The sequence below is a fragment of the Furipterus horrens genome, unplaced genomic scaffold (assembly GCF_987537825.1).
Source record: "Furipterus horrens unplaced genomic scaffold, mFurHor1.1.pri manual_scaffold_3, whole genome shotgun sequence".
NCBI classification, from domain to species: domain Eukaryota; kingdom Metazoa; phylum Chordata; class Mammalia; order Chiroptera; family Furipteridae; genus Furipterus; species Furipterus horrens.
In genome coordinates, this window is record NW_028327173.1 from 91,846,287 (window position 1) to 91,863,557 (window position 17,271).

Sequence of the window (17,271 nt, forward strand, 5' to 3'; positions counted from 1 at the left end):
TCATTCATTTTAACAAATGTATAAGGGGAGACCAAAAAAACCAGAGTGTGCACCCCTTGTAGTACAGCCTTCCCACCACTAAGTGAGTGTTCTAGGAACATATTCATAACAGTGTGCCAGCTGGCATTGTTGTGAGAGGTTGTGTTTGGTTTCAGTGAATTTTTCCAAAGACTCTTTCAGTGCATTTGCCTGTTTCATAATGGGCGATTTACAAGAGCATGTGCTACCATTGCACTGAGTGTTCAGCAGTTTTTGACCAAACACAGCCGAACCCCATGTCTCACGGTCCCTATTCACCTGGTTTTGCCCCAGTGACTTTTATTTTGTTTCCCAAGATGAATAAAGTCCTCAAAGGGAAACATTTTGCCAATGTGGAAGAGATGAAACAAAAAATGACAAAAGCACTAAAAGGCATCAAAATCAATGAGTTCAAAAACTGTTTGGAGCAGTGGAAAAAATGTCTCAATAGGTTTATTGCATCAAATGGAGGGTACTTTGAAGGCAACTAAAGTTTAGACATGTAAGAATAAATACCCAATTTTTTATAAACAAATTCTGAGTGTTTTGGATATCCCTTTGTATGGCTCTGCTGGAAGATGATGATGGGAGTCTGTGCATGATTGGGGACAGGGAGGTTATGAGAAATCTTTGTAACATTACTGAATAGTGATGTGAACTTAAAACTGTTCTAAAATTTTGACAAAGGGATCACACGTATACAATGGAGTAAAGATATCTCTTCAATAAATGGCTCTGAGAGAACTGGACAGGGACATGCAAAAAAATGAAACTAGACCACCAACTTACACCATATACTAGAATAAACTCAAAATTGACAAAATACATATATCAGTTGTGATATAAAAGTCTTAGCAGAAAACAGACAGTAAAAGTTCAGATATCTCATGTAGCAATATTTTTGCTAATGTATCACCAAGGGCAACAGAAATAGAGCAAAAATAAACAAATGGAACTACATCAAATTAAATGGAGAAGTCAAATAACTTATATGCAAAACCCATGGACATGAACTAAGGAAGGAACTGCTGTGGGGGAAGAGGGATACAGGGTGGAGAGGGATAAAGGGGAAAAATTGTGACAACTGTAAATAGCATAATCAATAAAATAAAAAATTTTTAAAGTTTCTGCATGGCTAAAAACGCATCATCAGAATTAAAATGAAACCAACTGTGTGGGAAAATATTGCCAATGATACATCGGACATGGGTTTATATCCAAAGTATATTAACAACTCATATGACTTAACACCAGGAAGACAAACAGTCCATTTAAAAAAGGCAAAGGACCTGAAAAACACTTATCCAAGGAGGACATTTGGAGGGCCCATTAACATATGAAAACAAAGCTCAACATCCCTAGCCATCAGAAAGATGCAAATTAAAACCACAATGAGATATCACCTCACACTTCTCAGAATAAGTCACCAAACAACAAGTACTGGCAAGGGTGTGGAGGAAAGGGACCCTAGGGCACTGTTGGTGGGAATGCAGACTGGTGCAGCCACTGTGGAAAACAGTATGGAATTTCCTCCAAAAACTAAAAGTGGAACTGCCTTTTGATCCAGCAATTCCAGTGCTAGAAATATACCCTAAGAATCCTGGAACACCAATTCAAAAGAAGTTATGCACTTCTATGTTCATAGCAGCCCTGTTTACAATAGCCAAGTGCTGGGGACAGCCTAAGTGCCCATCAGTGGATGAGTGGATCAAAAAACTGTGTTACGTTTACACAGTGGACTATGACACAGCAGAAAGAAAGAATTTCTAACTTTTACGAGAGCATGGATGGAACTGTTGACTATTATGCTAAGTGAAATAAGTCATTCAATAAAAGACAGATACCATATGATCTCACCTTTAAGAGGAACATAATGAACAAAATAAAGTAATGAGAAAAATAGAACCAGGGAAATAGAAACATGGAACAGACTGACCTATGATGAGAAGGGAGGTGGAAAGTGGGAAAACAGGGGAAAGAAGGGGAAGGGATCAAAATAACATGCATGAATGACCCATAGACATGGACAACGGTGTTAAGATTGACTGTGGGAGCAGGGAGTTGCCTGGGTGGAGGAGGCCATAGGGGGAAAACTGGGACAACTCTAATAAGATAACAATAATAAAGAATAAAGGCTTAAAAAATGAATAGAATAAATATATTTAAAAAACAGTTTTAAAAAGTAAAGTCTTAAAAGTTATCTCTTTCTTATATAAATAGCCTTCATTGGCATATTCAGTATCATTTCTACTCAGAAGAGGCAGATTTTTATAATTTTTTTTAATGCTGACTTTAATAAGAGAAATCAGTACATTATCATAATTTTAATAGTGTATCCAGGGAGGCAGGACAAAGGCAGACATTCCCATGAGGTTTGGAGTTCTGGTATAAAGTGAGCTTTTTTAATGTGTAGACTTTATTATGTATGATAGGGTGAGGTTTATGAGGTAATGATTCAGAGTGGTAAACAATTCTAAGGTGAAAGAATAAAGCCAGTTTTGGAGAGTAAATAATATCTTGCTTCGTATTAACAAACATTTTCTCTTACCCATACCAGAAAAGGAGATGCAAATAAATTTAGCTTCATTACAAATTAAATTAAGATCTCTTATCAACCATATTTTAAGCAAATGTAATCTCTTGACCATCACAAAGAGATTTTTATAACACCTATCATGAGTTAAAAAGTATAACTAAAATTTTATTCTCTTTTTCGTCGTCGTCGGCAGTCGTCCGTCTCGAGAGACGATGGTGTAGCTTCTTAAGAGTCTATCTGCACCGCCGAGAATGGCTGTGCAGTCCGACTCGGGAGTGACACGGTATCTGTCTCCTCCCGTGTTGAATCGACATCTTGCGATGACGCTGGAGTGTCCTCTCCAGTGAAGCTGAAGCTACAGAGCCTGGGCAGGGTGATATGGAGGGTCTGCTGTTGCCCATGCAGCAGACCCCCCCTCTCTTCGCAGCTGAAGGATCCAAGGGAAAGACGGAGTCAATACAGCTTGGCTTCAGGTGCGCCGCAGGAGTTGCCGGTGTTGACTACAACGTCAAACCGCCTTAGGGACTCCGGCTCCGGATTTTCTGTCGGGGTTTACTCCCTCAGCCTTTCCCCTGAAGAGGTATGCCGCAAGGCAGCGGAGGTTTTTTGGAATCAGAGTTTTCCCTCTCTGTATTCTCTTTTTATTATATATATAAATATATATATATATATATATATATATATATACACACACACACACACACACACACATATAATGCAATCAAGGACATCATAATAATAACAATTTTGTCAAAATATTTACAGAAGTAGTGTGATGCCTAATCATAGCTCTTAGTGAAAAGGACAAAATACCTTTCAGCTCATGGATGTCTCTATTCTGTACTTTAATTTAATAGCAACAAACCCATTATCCTGTATAGCACACTAGTTAAATTGCTTATATTTTATTTACTGGCTTTCTTATTCTGGATAGAGGGGAAAAATAAAGGACTCTAAACTGTTAAAAATAACATAGCTTCTTAGCCTTTAGGAAAAATTCTTTATTAGGATACCACTTTAAATGTGCTTCTGATAACCTTCTTTCACAAAAAAAGAAGTCCATACATGATATAAACATATTTATTTACAAATTTAATCATATCATTTATATTAATAACATGAAATGAAAGTTTCAACCCTACTTTTAAAGATTCATTTTAGACTTCTGATATTAATAAGGAATGAGGATACACATAACTCAAAATTTTCATACTAAAAGGCTCATATAAAAAATAAACAAACAAATGGAAGAAAAATAATTTATGTAAGGACTGCTGATCCAACTGTTTTGCTTCTTCTTTTAATTGGATCTACCTAAAATTGATATTTAGTGTCAGCATGTATTATATATTCAGTGCAAGCTATAGTTAACCAACATAAAAGAAGCTGTAAAGTCCAAGATTAAAAACCTCAAACTGATCACATATTAATTTATTTGACTCAGTCATAGCATAAACACATTTTAGTCATGTATGTTAAACACATAATATTCAAATTTGACACTATCTTTCTACATTTCTGTCATTTATATTTATCTCTTAACAGAGAAAAGTGAAAAAAATTAGTGTCCAATTAAATGGCCTTGAAAATCTTTACACACAATTATTTTTCTGCCTGACAGGCAACAGGTTGACTATTGTCTCTAAATACAAGTGTGCAACATCTTCATTCCAAAAGCGGGTACACTTGATTACAAGGCTTTTGCACATGTATTCATTTATGTATATTTTATTCCATTTATCCACAGGAAGTAAAAATTAGGTGTTTGCAAGTATCAGGAATATTTTATTTATGGAAAAGTTAAAGAGCACTACTGCTTATAGAAAAAATAAATAGAAATGTGCATATATATACATATATCAACCTCAAATATAAATATATTTTAAATATAAATGCATATCCATGTCATACAAAATGTGACACATTCAATGTGCCTAGCTGCATGACTCACACTGACATTTTTCACTATTCTGTTTGAAAATGTACCCCTTCATTTATATCAGCATTTTTCATCTTCCTTTCTTGTTTTATTTTTCTCTTTCCTATTTCAGTGATCACTAAATGTGCTAAATAATGTATTTATTATGTCTGTTTATTACTGTCTATTTTCTCCTCTAATGTAAACTTCGTGAGAGCAAAGATGATTTGTTCACTGATACATTCCTGTTATCTATAACAGTGTAGCATAAAAACAGTACGTGCTTAAGAAGCAAACATGCAACAAATATGTTTCGTACATATTTATGTGTTTTATTGAATGTGAGGATAGATTGGTAGATAGAAAAGTAGATTGATAAATATTGATAGAGATAGATAGATGATAGGTAAATAGATAATGTGTATGTTCACACTTGGAAATTATATTTTTCATATCTTTTCTCTAATGTTTCTTCTTTTGGTGTTTGAACCATTCTTTATCATTTAAATAAGTTATGGAACGCAGACATTTAGAAGTTTAATTCAAAAGGTCCAGCTTAGATGCCTAATATTATGACATCAGTGTTCTGAGATAAGTACTTTACTAAGCAAAATGCTTGAAAAGTAGTCTTTTTTATTTTCTCAGTTTATAAATTGCTATCATAGTGCTCTGAGCTTGGTTGATGAATATTTCTTCCAAATCAAATGAAATGAAGAGCTACTCCTGAGTTAAATAAAATGGCCTGTGTTTCTTTGAAAGCTTCCAATGAAGTGGTCACTTCCAATGAAATGGTCAGCAGTATCATATGGGCCAACATAGCTCAGATGAGTTTGAGTTAAATGCAAACATTACTACCCTAAAGCAAGATAGAAAATTATTCCACACAATCATGTTGTAAGCTGGCAAACCTAAAGTCTGGAAAGCTTATATTGAATATTTCCATCACCAATGGCCAACCAGTTGGGCTGTCACAAGTTATCAAGCCAAGTAGATGAATTCAAGAGTATTTTGAATTCTTTTTTTTTTTTTATAACGACTTTGAAGTTTATTTTACAGCACTTTTATTAAGAAATCATATAACTACTGACCAGGACTGTTTACAAATGTAATGCTTGGCCTTTGAAACAATTAAAAACTTAAGTACTAAAATTTTGAATTCTTTTATGAAGAAAATTTAATTTCTGATGAAATATTTAGGTCTCTGCTCAAAGTGTTTATCCCTGGTGATATCTAAATAGTACCATCTTCCTACCATTTTTACTGCCTATTATAAATTATATTCATTTTATTTGATTATTGGCTTTCTTTCTCACTAGAATATAAGCTCTATGAAGGACAGACCTTTGTATGTTTAATCCTTGTTTTCCTGGTATGAAGAAAAGTGTGGCTTATAAAGTCTAGGTGCTCAAGTAATTTTTGTTAAGTCAATGAATGAATGAACTCATGAATAGCACAAGGATGGGATATTTCTTCTAACAGGCATTTGGGGATCTTCAAAGCCCCCTTTCACCTCTAGCCCCACTCTACGAAGTGTTCTAAAAAGCCTCTGTATGAAGCACTTAAAATAATAAATATTTTCCTGAAAAATATTTTTTATCTTTCCTAGAAACATCTCCACAATGTGACTTAGAGTAGCTGTGATCTCGTAATGACATCCTTAGTCTTGAGAAATAACCTGGTTTTTAAATTATTTTTGTTTTGAAACACTAGACTATTAATATAAAAAACAAATGTGTATAAATATATCGCTTGAGAAAATGAATGAATGGGGAAGATTGCAGAAGATGCAGACACTGATGGTGAAATAGGAAATGATCAACGTTTCAGTTTTAGAGATGTCAGGTTCAATGTGTCTTTTAGGGATTTAAGTATATATGATGGTGTTCTAGCTATAAACTAAAGAAAGAGAATTTTGAAACTCTGGGATTGAATTGTTGGATGTGAAATATATTGTTTTAAAATTTTATGTAGTTACATTTTTTTATTGCTAAATCAACAGGTATAAGACAAATGAATTAGAAAAGATAAATAATTAATTCATATTTCAGTTCAGTAAAACATGTGCAGAAATTTTTTTGGAAGATCTAAAAGCCACTATTAGTTAAGTTTAATTCTTTCCAACTGATTTCCTTTTATGCATAGTCCTACATACAGTACTAATATTGCATGCATAAAATTTATCAAATGTATACATTTTAAGTTCAATCATAAGCATTTAAAATATTGCCTATTGACTACATTTTTACATTTCTAATGAAATATAATTCACACATGACATTATATATTGAAAAATAATAATCCATAATAGGCTAAACTGTATTTCTTAACCACTTATTGATGGATATTCAGATTTTATCTTTCAATTAAAAATATTTTGAGAGCCAATTTGTGTTAGGTATAGAGAAGAAAATGTTCTAGAGGAAAAAAGTATATACAAGTTAGTAAACAATTACAAAACAATACAAAATTTAGAAATTCATATTTATTTTATACCAACTATTATTTTGAATGCTTTATAAATTTTATCATAGTTAGTCTTTCATCTTGACAGGCTCCTTGTTTGCCTCTGTGTCTTAGGTAGAGCTGTCGCTCTTGTTATGTTGTAAGGGGCGGAGCCTTAGACATTTGTCAGTAAAGGGTTACCTATTTCACCACGTTGTGGTGCTGTATGTGGGGGAGGGGTCTGAGAGGGAACAATAACGTTTGCCCAGCACTTGCCCCTTTTCCAGGCTCTTCTCCCACTTCTGTATGGGATTGGCACCCCTCTAACTGTTGCCCTGGCCATTGTTCCCAGAATGGGTGGGTCTGTGGATGTTCTAGGACCATGGGGGCCCTTTAAACAAGCGGGCTCTGATGAGAGACTGGCAGTTTCTGCCTCCTCCCCAACCCCCATTGGTTTGCACAGTCAGAAGCAATGAGGCTTGATTCTCCCCGGTGCTGGGACCGTGAGCTGTGCGGCCCCAGGAGGAGCTGGGAACAGAATACCAGGTATCCCTCCCGATCTTTTAAAATGTGTAACTCTGCTTTCTACTGTCCTGCCGCCACCACCACCACTGCACTGTGTCCTCTCTGCCCTGGCTCCGCCTCTCCTACCTGTGTGGATGAGTATTTCTTCTTTATATCTTTGTTTGTTGGACTTCCATGCAGCTGATTTTCTGGAACTTCTGGTTGTCTCTAGTTTTGAAGCAGTTGTATTCCTTCTTAGTTGTGGAGGGAGATGCAGCATGTCTGTCTAGGCCTCCATCTTGGCCAGAAGTCCTAGATTTTTAATGTTACTGTCTCCAGCTTCTGAAATTTTCCATTTGTCCATTCATCATGTCCACCTTTCCCACTAGATTCTCTAATATTTAATTATAATTGCTTTAATGCTTCTTTTGGTTAATTCCAATATCTGAGTTCTGTTTCTCGTGATGTTGATTGCTTCATCTCTAAAATGTTTTTCTGTTTTTTTTCCTGTATGTATCACACAATTTTTTATTGAATGCTCAATATCAAATATAGAACAATATAAATAGACAAAAGTAATTTTTAATCTTAGCAATAGTTTCACTTCTTTTGTTAGGCAGTAAGTGTGTGGGGTTGATCCAATCTGGGCTGGGCTTTTTGTTTTTATGGTTACTTTAAATGCACTATGAACTTCAAATTCTTCCAGCTACTTAAAGTAGAGTCTGTGCTCCCAAGTTTTTCTCAGTATTCATTTTCTTTCATCAGCTTTCAGCCATCCTTACACATCTGTGACTACAGAGAGGTGCTATCTCTCCATATTCTTGACACTCTGAAGGGTAGACTGCTGTGCTGGATAGTTAGTATATAGCTCATGATAGAGTTGAAGGGGTCCTTTGCTATTCTGGTCCAGACTCAATCCTAGGTAGGACCCATTTTTGCAAGGCAGCTGACTGAATGTGTGGGCATCACCTAACCTTCATCACATCATCCTATGGGAATTGGGGGTCAGGGACCTGGTGAAAATAGTCTGATTGCCACAATTGGTGTGAATATTAAACTTTCCTGTGTCTGTGGTGTAGGTCCCCCATGTTACTCCTCTAGCATTTAAGAAATTGTGTCAGGTCACCTTGTTAGATTGTGAATAGGATAAAATCTCAGATCCTTCACAGTAGTTGACAATCTTGGATGAATGTTTCCTATCTCCCCCCTAGTGGTATCAGGTCTCTTTGCTTGCAATCAGTGTAGAATCCTGGGTCTAAGATCATCTCCACTCCCCAGGGATAAGACTTTAATCTTTTCCTAGTAACAGCGGACTTTTGAGTCCTGAGAATTTGCTTCCACTCCCCCATAGTCTAATTGCATTTTCCTTTTCTCCTCCCTCATGAGCTTAAGGCATTTGCTCAGTGGGAGAGATACAAAAAAGTGGGCAGGCATTATGTCATGCCCCCCATGATGCTAATCACAGCTTCACCTGTGCTACTGAAAGGTTGCTCTGGCCTTCTGCTAGGTCCCCATCTTTTTCCTGAGCACCTGTAGAGGTCAATGGAAAAAAACCTTGCATGTAGTGAAACCTTTCCTTGTGCCTACGGCCTATAGCTATTCCAAACTAATACACTAGGCCACTCAGGACCTTTAATGATTCCTTGAAATTTCTGCTTATATCTTGTGTACACATTTTTATGGTGGTCATCTCTTTCTCTCATGTTTCAACTAAGGGGAGGTAAGCCTGCCTCTTTTCACATGGTGTATTCATCTTTGAGATTTGTTTTATTCCTTTGTTTTGAGGAATCAGTTCTCTAATGAATGCGATAAAATTTATGATATTGTAAATAAGCTATCTTTTGCTCTTCACTAGATTTGAATCAATGTCACTTGCAGCTTTCCACTCCTAGAAGAAATGGAATAGTATTTAATTCATTCATTTGACAAATATTTTCTAAGTTCTACTAATGACAAATTACCCTGGCTGGTTTGGCTCAGTGGATTGAGCGTCGGCCTGCGAGCTAAGTGTCGCTGGTTCGATCTTCCAGTCAGGGCACATCAGAGAAGGAAAACTCTGACTCCAAAAAACCTCCGCTGCCTTGCGGCATACCTCTTCAGGGGAAAGGCTAAGGGAGTAAACCCCGACAGAAAATCCGGAGCCGGAGTCCCTAAGGCGGTTCGACGTTGTAGTCAACACCGGCAACTCCTGCGGCGCACCTGAAGCCAAGCTGTATTGACTCCGTCTTTCCCTTGGACCCTTCAGCTGCGAAGAGAGGGGGGGTCTGCTGCATGGGCAACAGCAGACCCTCCATATCACCCTGCCCAGGCTCTGTAGCTTCAGCTTCACTGGAGAGGACACTCCAGCATCATCGCAAGATGTCGATTCAACACGGGAGGAGACAGATACCGTGTCACTCCCGAGTCGGACTGCACAACCATTCTCGGCGGTGCAGATAGACTCTTAAGAAGCTACACCATCGTCTCTCGAGACGGACGGCTGCCGAACGAACTAATGACAAACCAATTATACTAAGTCATGCTGTGGGTACCCAAGGATATACAAATCATAATGGAAAAGTAATGTTCTTTTCACTATCAAAGCAGTAGTTTGGAGAAATGCCTGCTTGTTTATTCCATTGGCAAGCTTGTTATCCCATTTGGGGTCCAGCTCTCTGGACTCCAAGCTTCATCCCTGAGAATGCCTTGTCAGTCTTGTGATTTCTGGTTCCTTGCTAGTCTATGCTACATGGGTAACCACTACCATATTATTACTTTGCCTATTGAAGGCACTCAGAATTCCTCTTTCTTCTCTCTTTCTTCACCCAGCTGGTGAGATGAGAGCCAGAGGGCCTGGAGCAGGCTGAAATTGAGCCCCTTGAAGGTACTAGTGCACAGGGAATAGTTGTGCCAGTGACAGTGCCTCTCAACTACTTGATTTTTTTTTCAGTAGCTTAGCTCTTTCATGTTTAAAATAAGAGAGTTGATTTAAAGGACCTTCAGAGTTCTATACAGATGATAATCTGTGACTCTTTAATTTTGTTGTCTTTAAATAAAGAAGATGAATAATATGATTTAAACTTTGAAAGTGACAAAGAAATATGTACTTTAAGTATTTTGTAAAAATCAGAAAATAGAGGCAAAATTAATGTAAATGAATTGCTCAAAGCCATATAGATGTAAAATGCAATAAAAAACTAAGAATAAGGTGTAAGTCACTGTTGCCTGTCCACAAGAAGGGCTTGGAAGAGCAGATTCCTGCCCAGCTTAGAAGGAATTTGTTCAAATCCTGGGTCTAGTGCTTACTTATCTGCAAATCCTAAGTAAAGTGACTCAACTTTTCTAAATTTCTATCTGCCTTTTTGTGAAACAGAGATGATAATGAGCATACTCGCTTCCTAGGGCTGACATGGGCATGAAAGGATGCTGTTGACAGTGCTTGGCCAAGTGCTATCAATAAATGCACAAGAACAGTATTATGGTATTAGTGCATGAACTGTAAGTTAATGAGCAGAGGAAACTGTTAAATCAGTGTTCTTTGCATTATTTTGAATGGAAATATGCTGCATTGTCTCATAGGATTTAATATATATACAGGAAAGTCTGGAGCAAGTTGTGTATTTGGTCTCATGCTATTACTCAGACTGGGAAGTTTTGAAAAATTTTTAATTAACCTAATTAATATATCTGTTTGCAAGCGTGTGGAAGGTGGTATTGTTCTATTGAACTTGCAACACCTGAGATAAAAGTGTAAATATGAGTATGTTTGTGTTTAGGGGAGAAAATGGAGAAACTTGCGGTAACTACTATAGAACTAATTTTATATTTCCCCAAGGGATAGCTATGGTGGAGAACAGTGCCAGCTCGGAGTTTCTAAAATATATTTTCTAGGCAATGCTATGATTTTTATTCTTGTTTATTGACCGAGAACTCCTTCACTTACTGAACTAACCACGTTGTGTGCAGTAAGTAGGCTTGCCCTGTGGTTTTGATACCCTGTGCGTAATGCCCACTGCTCTCCCATAGATGGCAGCATTTCACAAACAACACGGTGACTGGGACCTTGGGCCCTTCTTCCTCTTCTTGCAAAGAGAAAACAGCTAGCTCCATAATCTGTTGACAGGATTAAGGACCCCTGTTGTTTTACAGGAAGTAAATAAATCCTTATGGTATTCTGGAAACCTCAGAAGTGTATGAGAGTGGTAAGAAATTGTTTATACTATGGTAAAGGTATCAAATGAATATTTACAGCATTTAAGACAATTACCTTAGATTGATGTGAACTAGTGTTAAAACCCAGCCCGTATGCATTATCTAGTTTAGAATATTTGTTAAACTCTTACACAGTAGGTTTACTTTCTGCTAGCATGTATTGATAGTGAACACTAAAGCAGAGAAGAAAGTGACATTTTCTTTTTAAATTCAAATAAGGCATTTAGAAATTACAATATTATCTAGTGTGAGTGAAAATCATCGTATAAAATATATGCTACATGACACTCTATATGAACACAATAAGCAAAATAAAACATGCAATACAATAATAGAAGGTAAATTATATCATAGTGGGTATGTTTAAGTAAAAATTTATCTCCAACATGAAAATATATTGAAATTCTCAATGTTGGATAACATTTAGAAATAGAAAGCACTCTCCATAAATCTAGATCATTGATGCTGCATTAAATGGTTTTGGTTAGTATTCTTATATATGTTTCTTAATAATCCAAAAATGATACAGGGTAGTAATCTAAGTTCATCAATGAAGTTTACCTGAGATCAATTATATGACCTTACTAATTAGGTTTTCTGCTATTTTAGACTGCACTATTTGTTTTCACTCCTAATTTTTTCTGCAACATTTTTTACTTTATATGTTTTAAGGAACTCATGATTTTTTAAAAGAACATTTCTGGTCATAATACATTATTAACTACATATTTTTTATATTTACAATTTTGTATTTTTATGTTCAAGATTTCCAACAAGAAAATAAAAAGTCTTGTAAATGATAATCTAATAAAATGTCTGTAAAACTTAACCAGGCACTAAATACAAGTTTTCTTTAAATTCAAATGTTAAATTAAAATGTTGACTATCATTTCTACTCTTATTTTTAATGAAAAATAATTAGATAAGTTGGCCTTCATACTCAAATACTAAATACCAGATATACTATTACTTCTGCCTCAGTTGAATTTCTCAGTTGTTGTGGTTTTCAGTTACCATATTGGTAAAGTGTGAAAATATTTATGTAAAACACAGTGTTAATTTGGTAAGTGGTCATAAATATTATGTATGTAAATTGAATACTGAGCATTTGCTTGAATAATGATCCAGAAAAAGCTGTAGAAACTGGATACAATGGCAGATTTCTGCTGCTTACAACCCTTACCCCTCACACCTGGTTGTGTCATGCGATTGTGTAGATTCACAGTGCAAACTGAAGCTATCGATAACCACCAGTCAATGCTTGTGGGGCAGTCCAGATGTGGCCTATCAAGAGTATTAAGCTTGACAGAATTCATTTAGCAACAAGTGTAGTAAGAACATCATACACTTATGTAGCATTGGGAACATAATTCAGTGATACACAATAACAAGGATAAAAAGATGATGAAAACCTGACCAAGTAATTGCTTTTTTCTTTTAGATTGTGGTAAATATCTTAGATGCTTTAAATATGGCTGCTGCTCAAGGAAAATAAATAAAATAAAACACTCTGCAATGTACTTTTTGTGTGTGGTAAGAACACATAACATGAGATCTATCCTCTTAATCAAATTTTAAGTGTACAGTACAATGTTGTTAATTATAAGCATACAACAGATCTCTAAAACTTTTTCATCTTGCTTAGCTAATACTTCTCATGAAACAGTTTCTTATTTTGCTTTCCCTGCATCCTCTGACAACCATTATTCTTCTTCCTATTTCTGTGAATTTGACTGTTTTAGTTACCTCAAATAAGTGGAATCATACAATATTTGATTTTTTGTGACTTATTTATTTCACTTAGCATAATATCCTCAAGTTCATCTGTATTGTCACATATTGCAGAATTTCATTTTATTTTTTAAGGCTAACTTATACTCTATTGTAAGTATGTAGATTTAATTTATGGATTAATTTATCAATGAACATTTGGACATTTAAGTTATTTCCACATCTCATCTAATGCTTGTTTGAGATCCTGATTTCAATTATTTTGGATAAAAATTCATAAGTGGGATTGATAATTCATATGGTAGTTCACTTTATAATTTTTTGAAGAATCTCCATATTGTTTTTTTATGTATAATTTTAAATTCTCACCAACAGTGTTCAAGGGTTCCAGTTCTCCACAAATACACCAACACTTTTTTTTTTTTTAAATAGTGGTCATCCTAACAGGTGTTAAGCAATAGCTCCTGTGGTTTTGGTATGCATTTTCCTGATAATTAGTGATTTTGAGCATCTTTTCATATATCTGTTGGCCATTTGTATATCTCCTTTGAAGAAATGTCTGTTTAAGTCCTTTGACCATTTTTAATAGGTATTTGCTTTTTTGCTTTTGAGTTGTAGGAGTTCCTTATATAATTTGGACATTGATCTCTTTTCAGATACGTGATTTGCTAATATTTTCTATTCACTCTGTTGACTGTTTTTTCTGTTGTGCAAAAACTTTTCAGTCTGATATAGTCTCACTTGTCTGTATTTGTTTCCATTGCCTGTGTTTTTGGTGCTTGGTATCATAAAAAATAATATTGCCACCTGGCTGCTGTAGCTCAGTGGATTGAGCGTCAGCCTGTGAATCAAGTGTTGCTGGTTTGATTCCCAGTCAGGGCAGATGACTAGGTTGCACGTCAGGTCCCTAGTTAAAGGTGCGAATGAGAGGCAACCACACAGTGATGTTTCTCTCCCTCTCTTTCTCCTTTACCCTCTCTCTAAAAAAAAAATTAAAAAAACAAATAAATAAACAAAATAATAATAATATTGTCAAAAACAATGCCAGGAAACTTTTTTCTGTATGTTTTTTAGTTTCAGGTTTATGTTTTTAAGTTTTCAATCTATTTTAATTGGTTTTTGTGGATACAATGCATTTTTTTTTCAGATTTAATGTTTTATTGATTAAAATATTACATTTGTGCCAATTTCCCTTCCCTCTGCTCCCCTCCACCCGGTGGCCCCCCTCCCTCCAATTGTCCCCCCCTTTTAGATTATGTCCATTAGTTGTGCATACAGTTCCTCCCAACCTCTCTCCGTCTATTCCATTCCCTCCTACCTTGATCCCCAATTCCTATATCATCTCCCTCCCTTTCCCCATTCCCCCTCCCTGTTGACCTCCCCCCAATATGCTTCCCGTACCCACAGTTCCTTTTCCACTCTCGTTGCCTGTTTAGTTTGCCTTTGTTTCATCTCCCTAGCTTCTGTTTTTTTAAACCAGTCCCTTTAACATCTCATATAACAGTGGTTTGGATCTAATGAACTCTTTCAGTTTTATTTTGTCCTGGAAACACTTTCTCTGTCCTTCTATTCTGAATGACAATTTCGCTGGATAGAGTATTCGTGGTTGTAGGTTTTGGATTTTCATTACTTTGAATATTTCTTGCCAGTCCCTTCTTGCCTGTAGGGTTTCCCTTGAGAAGTCAGCTGATAGTCTAATTGGGACCCCTTTGTACATAATTCTTTTCTTCTCTCTTGCTGCTTTTAAGATTCTCTCTTTATCTTTAATTTTTGACATTTTGATTATAATGTGTCTTAGAGTGGTTCTCCCTGGGTCCAGTCTCTTGGGAACTCTCCTTGCTTCCTGGACCTGCAAGTCTATTCCCTTCCCCAAGTCTGGGAAGTTCTCCTTTATTATATTTTCACTCAATTTTTCAAGTTCTAGTTCATCTTCCTCATTCTCTGGCAAACCAATGATTCTTATGTTGGGCCTTTTATAGCTGTCCCAGAGGTTTCGGATCCTCTCATCGTTGCTTCCCATTTCCTCTCGCTGCATTGGTTGACTGCTTGTTCCTTCTCCATATTCCAGTTTGTTGAAATGAACTTTGGATTTTTTTTTCTCACCATCTATCTCGTATGCGGTTTTGTTCCTTTCGTTATGAAAGTTTTTCGCTTCTTTCTTATCTTTTTCCTGCTCTTTTGTGAATTCTGTAAGCCACCTGATAACAATGGCCCAGAACTGAGCCTCTGACAGGTTTCTTATCTGTTCATCTGTCAGGTTCTCTATCTGCTGCCTGGTGAGTTGTGTCACCGGGATTTCTATAGTTGTCTGCCTCATTTTGACAGATGCGTTTTGTTTTCCTGGGCCGGCTGTCGGGGGCAGCGCCTGTGTACGCGTCACAAATCAGCGACGGCGCCTGCCTGTCCGCGACCTATTTCGCAGCCCTGTGGTGCTTTCTTTGGGGGCGGGGGTCCAAGATGGATTCACACAGTTATTCAGCTAGGAGACCGGGATCCGTCCTCCCGCCCCCCTGGGCCTCACTGTTCAAGGCGATGCGGCGGCTGCTCTCCCCAGCGCCAGAGTCGCGCACCGCCTGGGGCTTGACCGCAGCCGGGATTCCTCGCCACCCGCAGCTCCGGTGCGACTGCAAACAGCACTGCCCTCTTTAACTCTTACCTGCCCAAATGGCACCGCTGGTTTATATCTTCATATGTTGGACTTCCGTGTAGTTTTATTTTCTGGAATTTCTAGTTATCCTTTGTTTTGAAGTAGTTGTATTCCTCTCTAGTTGTAGAGGGAGACCTAACGTGTCCGTCTAAGCCTCCATCTTGGCCGGAAGTCCGATACAATGCATTTTTAAAGTCATCATTTTGTATTAAACTTTATATAATAATTAATCTTATATGTGCAACAAATCTATACACAGCCTCCTCTTGAAGTTTTCTTTTTTGACTTTTGAAATATAATTAAAACTTATTTCAATAACTATAACTAATCATGACTGGTTTAAAAGCAGTTTTATCAGTACTTTGAATTGCTTCTGTGAAATTGCATATAAGTATGTGATATGAGCCAATATTTTTGGAGTGTCATATATTTACAAAAATAGGAAACAAATCTAAAGATTTATCTAAAGTTTAGTAAGATACCAAATATGTACTTTCCAAGTATCATGTAATTTCTAGAATAAACCAAATTAAAATATATAATAATAATAATAATAAACAATTAACTAAAGTTTTTCACCTTTGTATATGTAAATGTATTAAAAATTAGGAAACAATATCTCCTTTTCTTTCTGGATATAAAGTCACCACAGCCAATTGTCTGTATTCCTGGAGTTCCTGTCTTAGTTAGTTAGACTCTGCTACTGCTGAGCCAAAACTGGCGGCGTCTCCCACACATGGGTTTCTTACTCTGCTGTCCAGCTTACCTGAAGGTTGCTCTGTTGGCTTCGAAATATTGCTATTCCTGTCCTCATTAGGCTGCTTCATTAGATCAGGCACCTAAGTATGTTTTTTTTTCCCCTCTGGTGGTAAACAAACTTGACATCTTATTTATTTATTTATTTATTTTTCTATTTAACATCTCTGGCATCTATCTCTTTCTTTCAGTTCCCACTGTCCCCAAATCATCACCTCACATTAGAATACACTTCATAATGAACTGAGCTCTGTTCTTAGCATCACCGCCTTTTAATGTCACCAGGAAAATCTTCCTCAAAAGCTCATTTTAAGAGCCATAAGGTGCCAATTCTGTCAGATGCCTCTGCTTGATTTTGAAGGTGGTAATCTAACCATACCTTGTCTAACCAATCTGATTTTCTACTTCTTTCAAGTATGAGCTCTGCAGATCATCCTGATTTTTCACAATCCCAGAATATGACATTCTAAACCCAATTAATTACTACTTTCCTTTTCCCTGCATCTGGAATTCTCTCTTCTCTCCACT